The sequence below is a fragment of the Anastrepha obliqua genome, chromosome 2 (assembly GCF_027943255.1).
Source record: "Anastrepha obliqua isolate idAnaObli1 chromosome 2, idAnaObli1_1.0, whole genome shotgun sequence".
Classification (NCBI taxonomy): Eukaryota; Metazoa; Arthropoda; class Insecta; order Diptera; family Tephritidae; genus Anastrepha; species Anastrepha obliqua.
The window spans coordinates 97,803,759-97,820,497 of NC_072893.1; the positions used below are offsets into that span (position 1 = coordinate 97,803,759).

Here is a 16,739-nt window from a genome sequence, read left to right on the forward strand (position 1 = left end):
ATCATTACACCGAGTAAGAAGTTTTTGTTCTATGAATAGGAAATTGTTCTATAAAACAACTCTTTTTAATAAGCTATCATATTTTTGTGCCGTAGCCGAATGGGTTGGTGCATGACTACCATTCGGAATTCGCAGAAAGAACGTTGATTCGAATCTCGGTGAAAACACCAAAATTAAGAAAAACATTTTTCTAATAGCGGTCGCCCCTCGGCAGGCAATGGCAAACCTCCGAGTGTATTTCTGCCATGAAAAAGCTCCTCATAAAAAATATCTGCCATTCGGAGTCGGCTTGAAACTGTAGGTCTGATAAAGGTAGCTGTAAAACACAAACTAACTGACTCAGCACGTTCAAATTTTGACAGGAGTCAACTGACAGATGCCTGTTGACAGGAACAGTATTTCTTTTTCAGTGAAGAGGTCAGAAATACAAAAAGTCACGGACTTATTGATCCGCCCTCGTATATAATATATTAATTGCCGATCGTTTTATTTTTGTTAATACATCTTAGAATCGCAGCCGTCAAAGCTTATATTTACTCTCCTGTCGAATTACAAATTTAATTAAATTGTTTATTTAAACTCATCAGTGTGAGTCCGAATGCATGCATATCTATACAAGTACTTGCTCGAAATTAAAAAAGGCTCGCTTTTTCATTTACTGGGTGTTCAAACAAAAGTGATTAGAAAATATTGAACTGGCAAATTTGGTATTTGTTCGAGACATAGGTGCAAATCTCGTAAAAAAAGCAATCAGAGTAATAAAAATACTCAAAAGAAGGAATGTAAGTTAAGAAGATATTTATTACTTACAGTTATTGACGGGAACAAATCCGCATCCGAGGTAGGCTAAGAGTGATATATTTACCATATATATGGTCCTTGGTCCAAATAGCAAAACTTATTGGGAATTTAATTAATTATGCAAGAACCGTATTGAAGTATAACTTCTAGTTCATACCAATATGCCAAAAAATAATAAAGGTTGACGTAATCAAGCTCACTAGAAATTTCTTTTAATAACATTTCTATTTTTTTTTAGATTGTATGAATGATGAGGGCTACAGTACTGTATGTGTCATGTGCGAGAAGTGCTAATATATCATTTAGACACTAAACTCAGCTTTGCTCATATCACCTAGGTGAGTAGGTAATGGCAGTGGCCAATTTTGCCCACGGCTTAGCTAATTTGTCACAGCTGTGGAACCCAGCAAGTGTATCTGACCAATTTCTTCAGGAATACTAAACTATTATCAGTCCCTTGATTCTGACCAAGCTTCTCCTCGAAATGTTTGACGATAAAGAATTGTTATACAGATATATGCACCTATTTATAAATAAATTTTCATGTGACATATGGCATAATTTGCAAATCAGTCTTGGAAGAAATTTACTTCAATGCATCTATGATCTCGGACCCGGATGAGTAAAAGTCTGTATCTTTTAGCTAACTGCTTCAGAGTACAGCGACAGTCCAGCGTAAGTTTAGATTCTTGGGAGGATAAGCACAGATATTTACTTGTAGTTTGAGTAATTTGAGTATAAGACGCGATGCAAGTGTTTTAAGCTAAAGGCTCGGTTCCGACCGGATCTTAAACTTGGAAAGTAAATCATTGTCAGTAGCCTCGCTAAACGCAAAGCGCAGGCGAAGATTGCGATAAAAATATGGCACATGTCGGAAGTTAAGCCTCGGCTCATATATAAGTATAGAATTGTATTATATATAAACCTCCTCGTAACATTGACCTAGATTTTCCTTTCACTTCAGCTCAATCGAAACAACACCCACAAATTCATATGCAGAATTGCCAATTGTTTTCACTTCTTCCCAAGGTTTCAATAAATAATATTGTATTTTTTTTTATTAAAAAGTAACATACATTTTTTGCAATACTTTAAACTTAAAACTTACAAAATTTTTATTCAAAAGAAGGCCGCTCCCGTTTTCGTAAAAGAGGAATAATCACTTTATAAACCACTGAAAAATCGTTATAACTCACGGAGGAGAGAGTTCAGGAGGTAGAGCAAACACCAGACTATCGAACCGCACCTCGTGCTGATGGTATAAGAAAAACTCAACGTAGCTATTGCTCATGTTACTTCGTTGCCGTCTGAGCCACGACTGATTGGAGGTCCGAGGTCCCACTAAACAGCTAAAAGTATTTTTAGATCGGACTCTGAGGCTATCAAGCTTCTTTAACGTAATACGAATATACGTATCAATTATTACTTATCTTTAATACTCATACACCTTATAAGACTCTCATCATGCCCATCCTATCATATGGCGCGGAAGCTTGGACGATGATAACATCCGATGAGGTGGCACGCCTTGAGAAGAAGCGACGGCCTACGATACCCAAGGAAAGAAGGAACTTTACGACGACATATAAATAGGCAGCGAATAAAGATCCATTGGCTACGTTGGCTGGGTCATGACATCCGAATGGATACAATCGCTCGGGCTCTGAAAGTATTCGACGCGGCAGCTTGTGGTAGCAGAGGAAGCCCTCCTCTGCGCTGAAAAGATCAGGTGGAGAAGGATTTGGTTTCACTTGGTATTTCCAACTGGCGCCGGTTACCTCGAGAAAGGAGCGTCTGGCGCTTTTTGTAAGCTCGGCGAAAATCACTTAAGCTGTTATCGCGCCAATTAAGAAGAAGAAGAATGCTCAGGGGAGGAAAAATGAGAATCTCTGTTTATTTCTTTCGATTGGAATACTGATCCGTGGACATGAGAATACTAAACATATTCGTGAACCGTTCGGTGCTTAGGCCAATTGTTTTGAAACAATTAACTGACTTTCGATCCCGAAATTTTATATTATATAACATACCTATTCATAAATGCATTGAAAAAATAACAAAAAGTTGTTAACGTAAAAGAAATAGAAACTTTACATTACACAAAAAACTGTGAAGACTGAAAACGTTCGCTGATATCACGCTCGCTAAGTACAGGGTGCGCCATATAGCCTTTGCTTTTTGAACCACCTATTTTTTTGAGAATGGTAACACAAATGGCATGTCAAATGTGTTCATAATTTACTTAAAGGTTTGACATTTACGAAATGGGACGCTATACGCTTGAACAAAATTGGGAAATATTGAAAATCTATTTCCAAAGTGGTGAGTCTTCTTCTTCTTTTCTGATTTTCACATCGGTGGCTACGTCAATAAGCAAAATTGTCGGATTTGCGGCTCAGAAAATCCACACGTTACTGTAGAGAAGCAAATGCTTCCACAACGAGTCACTGTTTGGTGCGGTTTTTGGTCTAGCGGCATCATCCGGCCATTTTTTTTCGAAAATGAGCGAGGAGCCGCGGCTACAGTAAATAGCGAGCGTTACCGTGACATGCTTGTTTCCAAAAATTGAAGAGGATGACATGAACGACATTTGGTTTCAACAGGACGGTGCAACTTGTCACACTGACAAAATTACACTCGATCTTTTGGCTGCCGTTTTTGAAAACCGAATAATCAGCCAAAATTCCCATATCAATTGGCCGCCTCAGAGCTGTGATTTAAGCCCGTTGGATTATTTTTTGTGGGGAGCCGTTAGGGACAAATGCTATGCGAACCATCCAGAGACGAGTGATACTTTAAAACACGAAATCGAAGTTGCCATTCATGAAATTGGAGCCCAAACAATCGAAAATGTGCTTAAAAATTGGGTTGATCGAATGGCCTACTGAAAAGCCAGTCGTGGCAGTCATTTGAACGATATTACTTTTCATGACAATGACAAATGACAATGTTCAATCTTCAAAATAAAAAAAAAATTTTGAAAAAATTTTGATTAGTTTTTTTTTATAGCCGATTCAAAACGCAAATTTTACATGGCCCACCCTATATATTCAAGTGACATACTTTTATGACAATAAATTACAGCAAAAGCAAAAATTAAGCAATAACAACAAATAACTCAGACATTCACAACATCGCAATTTACTGTTGCAGGCTAGCGCTTAACAATTACCCCGAAGTAGCTGCTTTGTTGGCGAGCGGGAATAAATAGTTGTAGGCAAAGTGCGTGAATAGAACTGTAGAAAGTAAACAATTATTATCAACTGCAAAGGCCAAATAGCAGCAACAATACGTGTGGAATAATAGAAAAATTAATGAAGAGCGGCTGTAGCTATATACGTACATGTATGTATGTATGTATGCATGACATCTATATGAGGCGCGTACTGATGTAGATGCATACATATTTGTAATATTTGGTTGCATATAATGGCAAATTTACACTTTGATTCCATTCATAAAGATATCAATAAAAATTAATTGAACCACGCAACGCAAACGTTATAAATATGACGCTCTGTGATATAATTTTTGTGTTCACAATGAAGGCAAAAACTTTATTTAAAAATACATACGAGACAATTACGAATAGAAATTTTATTTTTGGTTCGTCGCTTTTCATACGGCGAGGTCCATATGTACATACTTATGTATGTATGTATCATATATGGATACCTTTGAATGCATACATATAATATTAATCATGCATTCATAACTGATGTATAAATGTAATGAGCCGGCCAATAAACGTGATGAGATATCCGAACAAAAAATAATTAAAACATACATAGATAAATATTACCTAGAAGTTTATTTTGACATTGGAGTGAATAGCCAATGAAACTTGAGATAAAAAAATATTAAAAGAGATACCAGATAGCTATTTTTGCAACAATCTTCAATTTATTCATTCCGCTTCTCGTACATATTTGACAAAATTGATTCAATATGCGTTAGATCTGTCAAGTTTTCGCATTCTTTTCCTAGAATATTCATAGGGTTGCATGTTCTTTTCCTGAACTGTTCTAGGTACACTGGCCAGGCCAATGTATAGCATTTTCAACCCTCTGGAAAAAGTAAAAGTGAGACTGACCAATGTTCTGCTGTTGAACTTGAATTATTACAAAAATTGGAAGTTTATCATTTTATTTCATTATATTCCATATACACACAATATTTGTGTGCCAGTACGTGAGCCAAAACGCATTAAAATGTATGTATATGCATACCTTTTTTAATACATGAAATAATTGTTAGGTATTTTTATTAATTAACTGCTAAAATATAAAAATATCGCGAATTTCATTACAATACATTTTTTTCCGCTTCTTAAGGTAGGTGGAATTGGCAGTCGGTCTTTAAAACAACTCACTTAGACTGTTGCCGATCCATTGTGACATCACAGTAGCAGTTTACCCGCTACTGAATCTTAATCCCTATGGTCATCAGTATCATTCAAAAATGATGAGGCAAAGTATCTAATCCTAGTGGCGTGCCACGCAGGTCGATTTACACGGTTTATCCCCTTTTTTTATTCTTGAAAGCCCTAATGAATTCCAATTCCCGTATGTGATTCCCGTATGTTATTAATTTTTGTATTGGAATAGCCGTTTTTTCATCTCTATTATAGCCTTACATTTCTCCATGGTGAATTGCTTTAATTTTCCCATATTGCGGTCTAAAGAGGTAAAATGTGTAATTGTTTCCAATTTGCTGCCGGTCATTTAAATTTACCAACCCACTGATAATTTTGATTGAAAAAGAAGAACCAATAATTATTAAAAAAAAAAACAATAATATTTTCCATTTGGAAACTTACTTTTGTTACGGCTGATGCACGCAAAATACTTTAACAGAAAATAAATTCCATTCCAACAACCGTTTCCAGGCAAACGTAGAATAGCGGTTCTTACAAAAACAATGCATGGCAGTCTGAGTTTTGTAACATTTCATAAATTATAAATAAATAAACTTATTTATGTGATATACTGTATGTACATTAGGACGGGTCGATTTGTGGGGAGGCAAAAAAATCGCCCATTGCTCATATTCTAGGGATCAAAATAAGAAACTTTGCCGGAGGAACCATACCTCTAAAACGAATTCTGATGTCCCCCAATTTGGGTCGAACTTTTTAGTTTCTTTTCTCATGTAAAGGCCAAAAATGGTGATATTTTGAAATGATTGTATGGGGAACCTCCAGGGGAGTTCCAGGGGGTGTACCACTGGCATGGGTGGATCGGCCGTCCAAAGTTAGTGGGGGTCGGTCATACATTTGGACTCGATTGGAGCACTCTAAATAGGTCAAAGCGGGATTTTTCGTTCGACCCAAATTGGGGGACATCAGAATTCGTTTTAGAGGTATAGTTCCTTCGGCAAAGTTTCTTATTTTGATCCCTAGAATACGATTTTCACAGAGCAATGACCGATTTTTAAATCGACCCGCCCTAATGTATATGTATATCTATATTTTATTGTACAATAGTAAATTTATAATCTTTGTAAAAGTCGATTTTTTCTTGTTCTTCTCTTATAGGGATTATGAATACGAATGGCTAATGGCGAATATTTTCGCAATGTCAACATACATATGTATAATGAGCAGGATTTTTTTCGAGAAAAGAAAACACTATATAATTGTTAAATAAACCGCTACTATTCAAGAAACAACTCCCTAGTTTCTAAAGTGATGGGTTTAATGGAATGCTACACGTATTCTTCGTTTTATTTACTCGATTAAAATTTAACTAAATAAGCCTAAATTGCAATTCACTTAACTTAATTACATTTTATTTATATTTTCATTTATTTTCTTTTATATTATATTATTCTATTTCAATTAATTTAATTAAATTTTTGTTTGGTCGGTCGATATTTCGAGTAGGTTTTCTGGTTTTCTGGCTTACGGTTAGCAGTTAGCGGTTAGAGCTGCGACTATTTTTATTATTTAGACTGCTGATATTTTAATAATATGTTTAAACTTATAGTTTTTGCTTTCAAATAGTCCTTTATAATTAATATAAAGTAATTATTTCGCGAATGACTTGCAAGTAGAATATTTTCAAAAACCATCTTATTTCTATAGAACTCTTTCTTGAGTCTTTTCAAAACAAATAATTGTACTCAGATTATCCTGGATTAAACAATTTTTATTACGAGGCGCTAGCGTAATGACATGCGGTTGCAGTCATTGTTGCTCATTAGTGCTACAGCTGTTCTGCTACAGTGTTGTTATTGTTATTAGAACTGGATATGATTGTATATGTAATGGTTACTCTTATTGTTGTTGTCGCTAGCTAGGCTGTAGTTGTGACTGTTATTAGTTCTGCGAAAAACTTTCCAAAGGCCAGAGAGTGGGAAGGCCGCCTAAAAATTTCACGTTAGGAAGTTTTTGTTTTTTTGTGGAGGAGGGGTAGAATCAAAAGCGTATGGCCGAAGCTCTGGTGTGGGACTTTAACCCAACTAAACTCCTCCTCATGTCGTACGGTATGTCCTCCTTGAACTTCACGGTTAAGTAGTACGTTAGGAGGCCGTTGTGAGTATATTATTCCTCAATCGTCTGTTATTGGCATTCTGTTCTGTACATTGCGTTAAGCAGCTCTTTCTAGGGATCTAGATGCATATAATATTTCGCGTACTGAAGGTTCTTCATGATATTTGCGGCCACTGCACATGTAGTTTTCTAGTTTTTTCGTTTTCGCACATATTTGGAATAAGATTTGTCTCACTTAAGCATATTTCGCTCATTAATGAATCGCGAGCATTGGAACAAGATATGCCTCGCCGTTTCTTGTTCTTCAGGGCACTGCGGGTGGCACGAGTCGTTCTCAAGATGGAACCTGTGTAGGTATGCTTTGAAGCAACCGTCATACAAAAATCAATTTCTCCGTGTTTTTGCTCAATCCACCTCGCAATGTTTGAAATCAATTCAAAGGTCCACCTGCCTTTCTTGGATTGATCCCACCGTATCTGCCATTCTTCAATTGTTCGCAGCCTTTCTTCTTTTTTAGTCACGCTCGACGGTTTTTGCCCAATGGTGTTATGTAACCTATACATCTCAACCGCGAGAAGGTCGATGGGCACCATTGCCGTTATTACATGGATGGCGTCATCTGAGACAGTGCGGTAGGCACTGGCTACTCCCAAGGCGCCAAGTCTATATGTGGCTCGTATGTGTTGAAGGAACGATGGCTTCATGTTTGCCCAGATTGGTGCTGCGTACAGAATCAATAAGCTCGTGACTGTTAACAGGAGTTTCGGTATACTTGATATACTAGTATGCGAGGTATACTATACGAGGTTCCGTATAGTTAACACGTTATTTATACTTACGGCTTTTTCACTGACTGACTGTAAATGATGCTTAAAAGTAATTTTCGAGTCAATGAGTATTCCCAGATTTTTGATATATGGCTGTGACCTTACGTCATGGTCAGCTACCGCAATCACTAACTCTTCACGTAGCCGTCGTGTTGTCAGTAATACGTCTTCAGTTTTTTAAGCTGCAAGTTCTAACTTCACATTTCCAAACCATCTTCTAATTCTTACAATTGCAGCGCTGCATACCACTTGCAGCACGTCAAATGCATTCCCACTACCACCAACGCAATGTCGCCCGCATACTCAATGAGGGTAGCATCTTCAGGAAGCTCAAGCTTGAGGATACCGTCATACATAGCCTTCCAAAGTGTTGGGCCAAGCACCGAGCTTTGTGGAATACCGCCAGTTACTTTTTATACGCCTATTCCGTTATCAGTATCATAAAGCAAGAGCCTGTTATCAAGGTAGCTTGATATGATTTTTTGCAGGTATGTCGGCACCGCGAAACCTCTCAATGCACTCATAATCTGAGACAGCTTGCGGATACGCATTTTTTTATGTCTAAGGTAACAACAGCTACCTTTCCATTTCCTGTGGCTAGTGGCTTGACGAGCAATATTGATTACAGCTTGAATTGCGTCCACGGTTGAACGGCCTTTTCTAAAGCCATATTGCTTTGGAGAAAGCCCTGTTGGTTTCTCTAGAAAACTTTGCGAGTGTGGACGATATGATGATGGATGTCGAACTGCTGGCATAGCCCTTGATAGACGTATTGCATGTAGTTACTTGCACAATTCTATTTTGCAGATTATGCTTGTAAACTTTCGAATTTATTTCTGCAGACAAACCTCTAACAACCTTCAATACAAAAAATGCAACTCATAAACAATTTCAAGGGTTATATTGGTCAGCCATAACCCATAGTTAGTACGCTGTTAGTCAAACAGGCGGCTGGCACAGAGACCGTTCCCTTGACACAGTCGAATCGACCAAATAAATTCTTCTTTTATTCTTGTACTACTTTAATTGCTGGTGGCTATTTTTCTGGTGTATAATATTTGCTCGCCTTTAAATTCTTGGCGTGCTTACAAATATTTATGCAAATTGTAGGCATTGTCTCTTTGGTCGACGAAACATATGTAATAACCCCCGAGCGCATACACAGAAACAAATGCCCATTATCACGGACACAAATCCACTTGTAAGTGTGGCAACAAAATTATAGCCAAGTTAGGTGAGTCGTTTAAAACGGCAGAATGGGGAAATGCAGGTAGCTGGGGGCAATTAATAACAAAAACGTACAACTATAAAAATGTAAGACATTCAGTGACGTCACTGAAACTAGACATGCCAAGCATACACACAAATACGTACATGGAAGTAAAATTAATTTTCTAATTTTACAATAGCCAAAAGAAGCACGAAGTCAAAATAAGATCACGTTTATACAGCGGTTGGGATGTATATATGCTTATACATACATATAAGTACGTAATGTAGGAAAAAGTAAAATAGAATTGGTGGCAAAATGGAGGTAACCTGAAATAAAATCAAGCGCATTAACGCAAATTTATAGAAATGGCGAGCAGAACTGTACACCAAGGGAATGTCAGCATACATGAAACAAACACTTATACGCACGCATCTTTGTACTATTATATATTTATACATTTCCACGAGAACAGGCAGCCACGAAACCAACCTCACAAATGTATAAGTACAAGGTTTGTATACAGAGTACCGAGAATATATTTGAGGAAAATATATTTAGTTCAGATATTGCACAAAACCTAAAATTACTTCAAAATGGGTTCCAAACGATCCTTAAGAGTATGCGTATCAGTTATGGTCCTATTATCCAGGACTCATGTCCTTTGAGATAAGGTTTTATTTCAGGAATAGGAAAAAGTCTGATGGGGCCAGTGGAATACCGCTCTTCAGTCGTTTACTCTTCACCGTTCACTATCAATCGCGCCATTCGATAGAGATCCACTGACAGAGGACTGAAGCTCGACGTGTTTTGAAGACCCCCACTTGCAGAGAGACCGCCGTAGCCGAATGGGTTGGTGCGTGACAACCATTCGGAATTCAGAGAGAACGTAGGTTCGAATCTCGATGAAACACCAAAATGAAAAAAAAGTTTTTTCTAATAGCGGTCATCCCTCGGCAGGCAATGGCAAACCTCCGAATGTATTTCTGCCATGAAAAAGCTCCTCATAAAAAATATCTGCCGTTCGAAGTCGGTTTAAAACTGTAGGTCCCTCCATTTGTGGAACAACATCAAGACGCACGCTACAAATAGGTGGAGGAGCTCGGCCAAACACCCAAAAAGGATGTACGCGCCAATTATATATATATATATATATATATATATACTTGCAGAGTGAGTGGTTGGTAGTCACGTCAAAAATAGAGTCCACCTTTATTCAAACCCTGTATAATGTAGTGGGCTCAGAAAGGGAGGGCAGTCATGAGTTCAAGTTGTGAAAAAATTAAAAGGTAGCAAGCGCACACACACATATGTAAAGGTTGAATTCTTCTCTGTTGTGTATAAATGTGTGCTTTACTCACTGCTGACGTGCTAGATTAGAAAATGTTAACATTTATTGCAAGTACTGGCACTAGAACAGTGTTAAGCGCCTAAAGGTCTGCAGCACTCTTCAACTGTGTTTAGCGTGTATTCATTTGCTGCAAATGAAGTTTTATACAACTTGTTTAACGACACGATGCACCGTGCCATTTAACAAGTGTGCATAAAGCAACGTTGAAGTGGTAGCAAACGACAAAGACGGTTAGCAGATAGCAGTTGGCAACGCCTCAACATTTGTTGTATTGTTATGCATTCACTCAAAGATGGTATTTTTAGTGTGGCGATATGACATTTTTTTAAATACATGTATGTATGTTTAATGTTTATGTTTATGTATGTTAAAGAGAATGACGTATATTTATTTTGAACTAATTTTATACATTTTCAATGACTCATCTTCAAGTTTTCGTAACATAATATATTTATAATAAAAAAATAAATACATTCATCAATAGCAAAGAACGCTTATAAAAGTAGAACCGTTTTCATGGAAACAGGAATATCTCAACTTTCAAATGATTGCAACTGGTTTAAAAAAATACCTTAGAAAAAGTCGTTCTAAGAGCGGCAGACAATAGCTTATTATTAAATCCGTCTACTATTCGAAGGTGGGATAAAACTGCAGGCCCTTCGTAAAATCGGAGGTCAGGCTTGGTTGAACGGGCTATTTTTAAAAAGAGTTTACTTGCCAATTGTGGAGACCAGTAAGGACTCCCCTAGGATAGCCTACATATCAGTGAACTATAGTCGCGCCTTCGTACATGTAATCAAAGCCAATACTTTGCAGATCCTCTTTGAAGTAGTTTCTTATCTGCACAGGTTAGGTTAGGTTAGGTGGGTATGGTTGCCCAGGGAGTGAGCACACTTGGACGAAGAAGGATTCGTCCTTTGTGCTACCATTGTGAAGGAAGTGAGGTGAAGGAAAGGACCGATGAGGTGCAGGGAGAGGTGGTGATGGAATGGTTAGGAGCGTGCGGATTATGAACACAGGAAGTTCCGATCTATTTTCAGCAGCTAGTCTAACCCTCTACTAAAATCTCGAAAATAAAGTAGCCAGTGGACCTCAAAAGTCTTGTCCGAACCCTTTCCTTTATTTCACGAAATACATTATTTCCCGGGACCGAATACCTATGTATTATATTTGTGCTATCAAAAAAGTTGTAAGGATCAAAACGGATTTGACACAAATCGAAGCTCTCACTATACGGAAGCAAAGTTTTACGAAAACCGCCTTCCTAAACTTATCATAATTTAGTTTTTAAGGAAACCCGGGATGTTTGTAATTTCTCTTTCTTATAGTTTTGTTCCTTTTCGGGGTGCACAAGTTATATGTTTCATAACTGAGTACTTTAAGGTCAAAACAAATATATTTTTTTAAAAACTAAACGTGATTGAGAAATTACTTACTATGCTAGTTTACCTCGAGCCATTTTTTCAGTGTCGGATTGAGTGCTTTATCAGAACATATTCAGTAGATGGCTAAAAAAGTGTTTTCCCAGTTTGTCAGAAGATGGGCTGCTGCAACCAAAGTAGTAAATCATCATTTAGTGGTTTGGATCATATCCTGGCATTAGCACTTCTTAACTATTTTATAGTGACTAAATTTTTAATAAACTTTTATACAGCTTATCTACCATTGCGTACCGTGTCAGCAAACTTATGCCCATATCTGTGAAACTTCAGAATTCGATTTCTTTGCACCTTGAAATATGAAGTTAAGTTTGTACATATTTGTAAACACGTCCTTATCGTAACGCATATAAATGTTCCTTGGCACAACCTACTAGTATGTAAAGAAAAACAAAACTGCATTTATTACAAGCCTATATAACTACTACCTACATCCCTACATGTATCGTGATATAATGTACACATATCGTTTAGTTTGTTGTGGCTCAAAAAACAAGTCCTCACTTTTATTACAGCAGCCTTAATTCATTTCTGACGCGCATAAATAGTTTAAAATCCTTGTCCCACAAATGTTTCCGCTCAAACACATATACTAGGCCGTGCCAACTTTGTTTTTTTTTTTCGTGTAATTATATACACACATCCATTCCCTGCTCTGCAGCGGCTACTGGGTGCATAAGAACATGTTTAACACACATAAGTATATTTGTGCTTATATATTTTTGCTCAGTTCCATATGCACAAGTAGCTGTCTTAGCATTTCTTTGTGGTGACGGCACCAATACTTCACTGAGTTCACCAGCTGCCTGTGTTGCGGCCGCTATAGACGAATGGGCTTGTGCGTGGCTACCATTCCCCTGATACCGGGCTCGGTGCCCATCAAATGATCCGAGCATATTTTCTAATACCGGCAACCTTCCGGAGCCGGCATAAAACTAAAACAAATGCTAACAACGCTATAATACACAGAATATAATTTGGCATTACCTCTTTCGCTCTAGGCCAACAAGAGAGAATACTTAACTTTCTTTATCATACTCGTGTTGTGTTTCCACTTGAACCTTCTAAATATAACTGTGGTATGAATTTCTTTCTTTCGATGCATGCTTTGCCTGTGTTACTTACACTCCATTAAAGTCGCGCTCGTGCAGTTACTTGTAGTCGTCCTGTATTTCAACATTTCCATTAATATACGACATGGCGTACAGGCATTTGCCCATTTGCATAACAATTCGTGCAATTTTTGTGCCACAAATATGTCTCATTCAACGCTTTACTGACAACAGTGAAGAGGTTCTTTCTTCGTGTATTCATTTTCTTTTATTTCTCGTAAAAGTGTGAGATGTATGTACAGGCATCACGTGAGTACTTAAATGTTATCTATATGTTTGCGCGGTATGCGCTTATGCAAAGCATGGTCACTTGGCTTTGCATGTGACGTTTATGTAAGTATGTATGACTTTTCCTTGATTTTTTCCTCTTCTACATTTATTTAATATATGGGCTCATTCGGTTTTCTTCAACTTGATAAGTATGTATATAATGTTTTTGGAGGTCCTTTGAAAGTACGGCCATGAGAAATGATGACGTATTAAGGTTCGTTGTTAGTTAATTACAAAATACTCCTATCAAAGCTCATTTGCGAAAAAGGAAGATAAAATACAAGTAAATCCGTATTTTAGATTCATGCAAATATTTTGAATCTTAGTGTCTTATGAAAATTTTATTTTTTTTTTATTTATTAAAAGAGTAACAATTATAAATAATTATTCCACTTAAAGAGCTAAAGCACTGGCTACTATGGTCTTCGGCTATTAGTATAATAAAAATGACAGCGTGTCGTATAGCTTTATTATACATCTGGATACATAATCACAAATCTTATTTAAATTGCATACCGTTGTTGAGGAGTTCCGATGGTTTGATGCTTGAGAAAAAGGGATGTTCTGATATTTTGTAGGGGAGGACAAGTATCTATCAGATGAAGTGTAGTAAATTCGTTGGAGCCTCAAAAAGGGCATGTAGGCTTCGGTGAACCGCTGAGCAGGTGGGCATGTGTCATGAGTGTAGATGGAGTGTAGATATTTTTTCCCCCAAAGGGGTTAAAGTTTTTATAAGGATGCTGATAAATGTTCCATTTAGTTGCTGCGTTATCTGCGGCAAGTTCTTTCGCTAATATCTTTATGTCATTGCAAGTGATATAGTCAAATGTGTGTAGAGGTTCCTTATTCGCCTCTTTCGCTCTCTTGTCAGCTTTTTCGTTACCATTTATCCCAGAGTGCCCAGGAATCCACATAATTTTGATTGCACCTATATGTATTGAAATTATATTGCGGATTTTTGTTATCATCGGGGTGTCATTTGTGGGGTTTAATATAGCTTCAATTGAGGATTTGCTATCGGTGCAAATTAAGTGCTTGCTACATTTCTGGGAGGCAAAGATTACTGCTTCAAGTAACGCAGCTGCTTCAGCTGTAAATATTGAAGTGAATCTTGGCAAAATTCCGGCATAGATGATAGCACCTTCTGCGTTTGTCACTGCAAACAATGTGCAGGTGTCGGTTTTTGATCCGTCGGTAAAAATCTTTCTTTAATGGGGAAATGGTTTCGAGAAAAATCTGTATTAGTGGAATCTTTTAAATGTTTGGATAGATTGTTCAATATCATCGAGTTGGGAACGACCCACGGTGGATGTATTGCAGGTTCTACAAGTACTGGCTGAGCAATGATATCCAGTTTTTCGGCTTCTTTTAGAATGATGGAGATTGTTGATTCCCGGCTCTTTCTGTTTAATTTTTGAGTACTCGAGTTGATGTGTTTAAACAAAAGTCTGTTTCTACATTGAATTATCTTCAAAATACTTGTCCTTGTATTGTTGGCCACCCTTTCCGAGATGGTGGGAAGTCCAGCTTCCGCTAAGGTAACGTTTATGGGGGAAGTGGGGAAGGCTCTGATGCTTCTCCTGACTGCAGCGTGGTAAGGTGCTTCTAGGCGCTTTAGATGAGTTTTAGCGCAGTGTCCGTATATAACCAGTCCAAATTTTAGATAAGATTAGAGATCTAGTGATACTTAATAATGTACTTGTATGTATCAAACAGTGCTTTGAGGATAAGTATTTAACAATGTTTAGTCTAGATAATAGGCTTAACCTAACGTATTCACAATGTTGCTTATAAGTTAGTCGCTTATCAAAAATAATGCCTAATATTTTAAGTGTGTTGGTGTGGGGGATTATGGTATTGGAGAAGCATATATATTATGAAAATTTGGTTCATTACCAATTATACTAGCACCTCTTATACCCTTTTTATACGCAATACGTACTCGTAACTACATACATATATACATAATTCATATCGTAGGTTTCGCTGCCGTATTTCATTGCTTCTCCACCAGACTACATTATAATTATATTATAAAAGTAGCATGTTTTAGTTACCCTCAAAAACGATACATCTATATGTAGGTACATTTTTTAATTTTTTTTTTTTTATTTAAAGCTTTTTTGGGTTAAACCTCAAATTTCAATCAATAAATTTCAGGATCTGATTGCTTTTTTAGCAGTTTTTATTTTTATAGCTATCACAGGTCGATGAGATATCTTTTGGCGTATGGGTGTTTTCATGATGTAGGACACGACATTCGTACGACTTTAGAGTTAAATAAATCGGATGGAAACGCAACTGACTTATGAAAAACTTTGAGTGACTTTGCTTGAAAAACTAGATGCGCTGGAGAAATTCGGTGAAAAAGAGGTGATATCAGACGTAATAAATAACGAAAATAATTTCAAGCCATGATTCAATAATAAAAGATTGTGTAAAGCTTAACAACTGGTTTCGGGTGCTACTTAATACATGATGTAATCTGAAAGTAAGGGAAAAGAAGCATACGGTTATCCCCTTTGCGAAGAGGCAGGAAAAAACTTAAAAAATATCGAATAATTTAATGTTATTTTATGAATGGTACTTAATTAAATAAGTATACCTATATTTTTAGCCTAACAATTCCCGTGGATTTGCCACATTTACATTGGCAATGCATGTGATTGGCACCTATGTGCGAGCATACGAGTATGTGCCTTGTTGCCGAGTTCTTTGCATACATAATATATTTCATCGTATTTTTGTCTGTAAAACCTTATTTTAGTAATGTTTCACAAATTTACTATGCTTTTTTCAGGTTTTAGAAAGATGAATATCTTAAATCCAAAAGCTCGTAGTTGGGAAAACAATTGTGATAACCAAAACCATACAGAAATAAAATACACTTAACGCAATATTTTCAACTTAATTGTTAGATTTTAACATTTTCTGCTACTTTCGATACGTCTCACAAAAGCTTTGACAACCTTATCTTAAAAACTATAAGTTTCCCGCAAAAAAGATATTTTTCCCCATTCTCAGAAGAACTATGTTAATCCATGTCTGAAATTTGCATATTGCCTGTGCCATATCGTCCCAAGCTCAATGATTTGTTTTTTTTTTCGCTTGGGTTTTCCAACTTTTTAATCTACTCCTCAGAAAGTATTTGACTAGCAAATTCTTTTTCTAGGTGAAATACACGACAATCAGTATATCATTTAAATCAAAATTCGTTGAAATAAATAGGATTTACT

General features: G+C 36.9%; 1 protein-coding gene across 6 annotated transcripts in view; it reads left to right on the top strand.

The window, feature by feature from the left end:
• LOC129237212 (cAMP-specific 3',5'-cyclic phosphodiesterase) overlaps positions 1 to 16,739 on the top strand; it is a 197,292-nt gene that overhangs the window by 41,829 nt on the left and 138,724 nt on the right. The window lies entirely within an intron of this gene.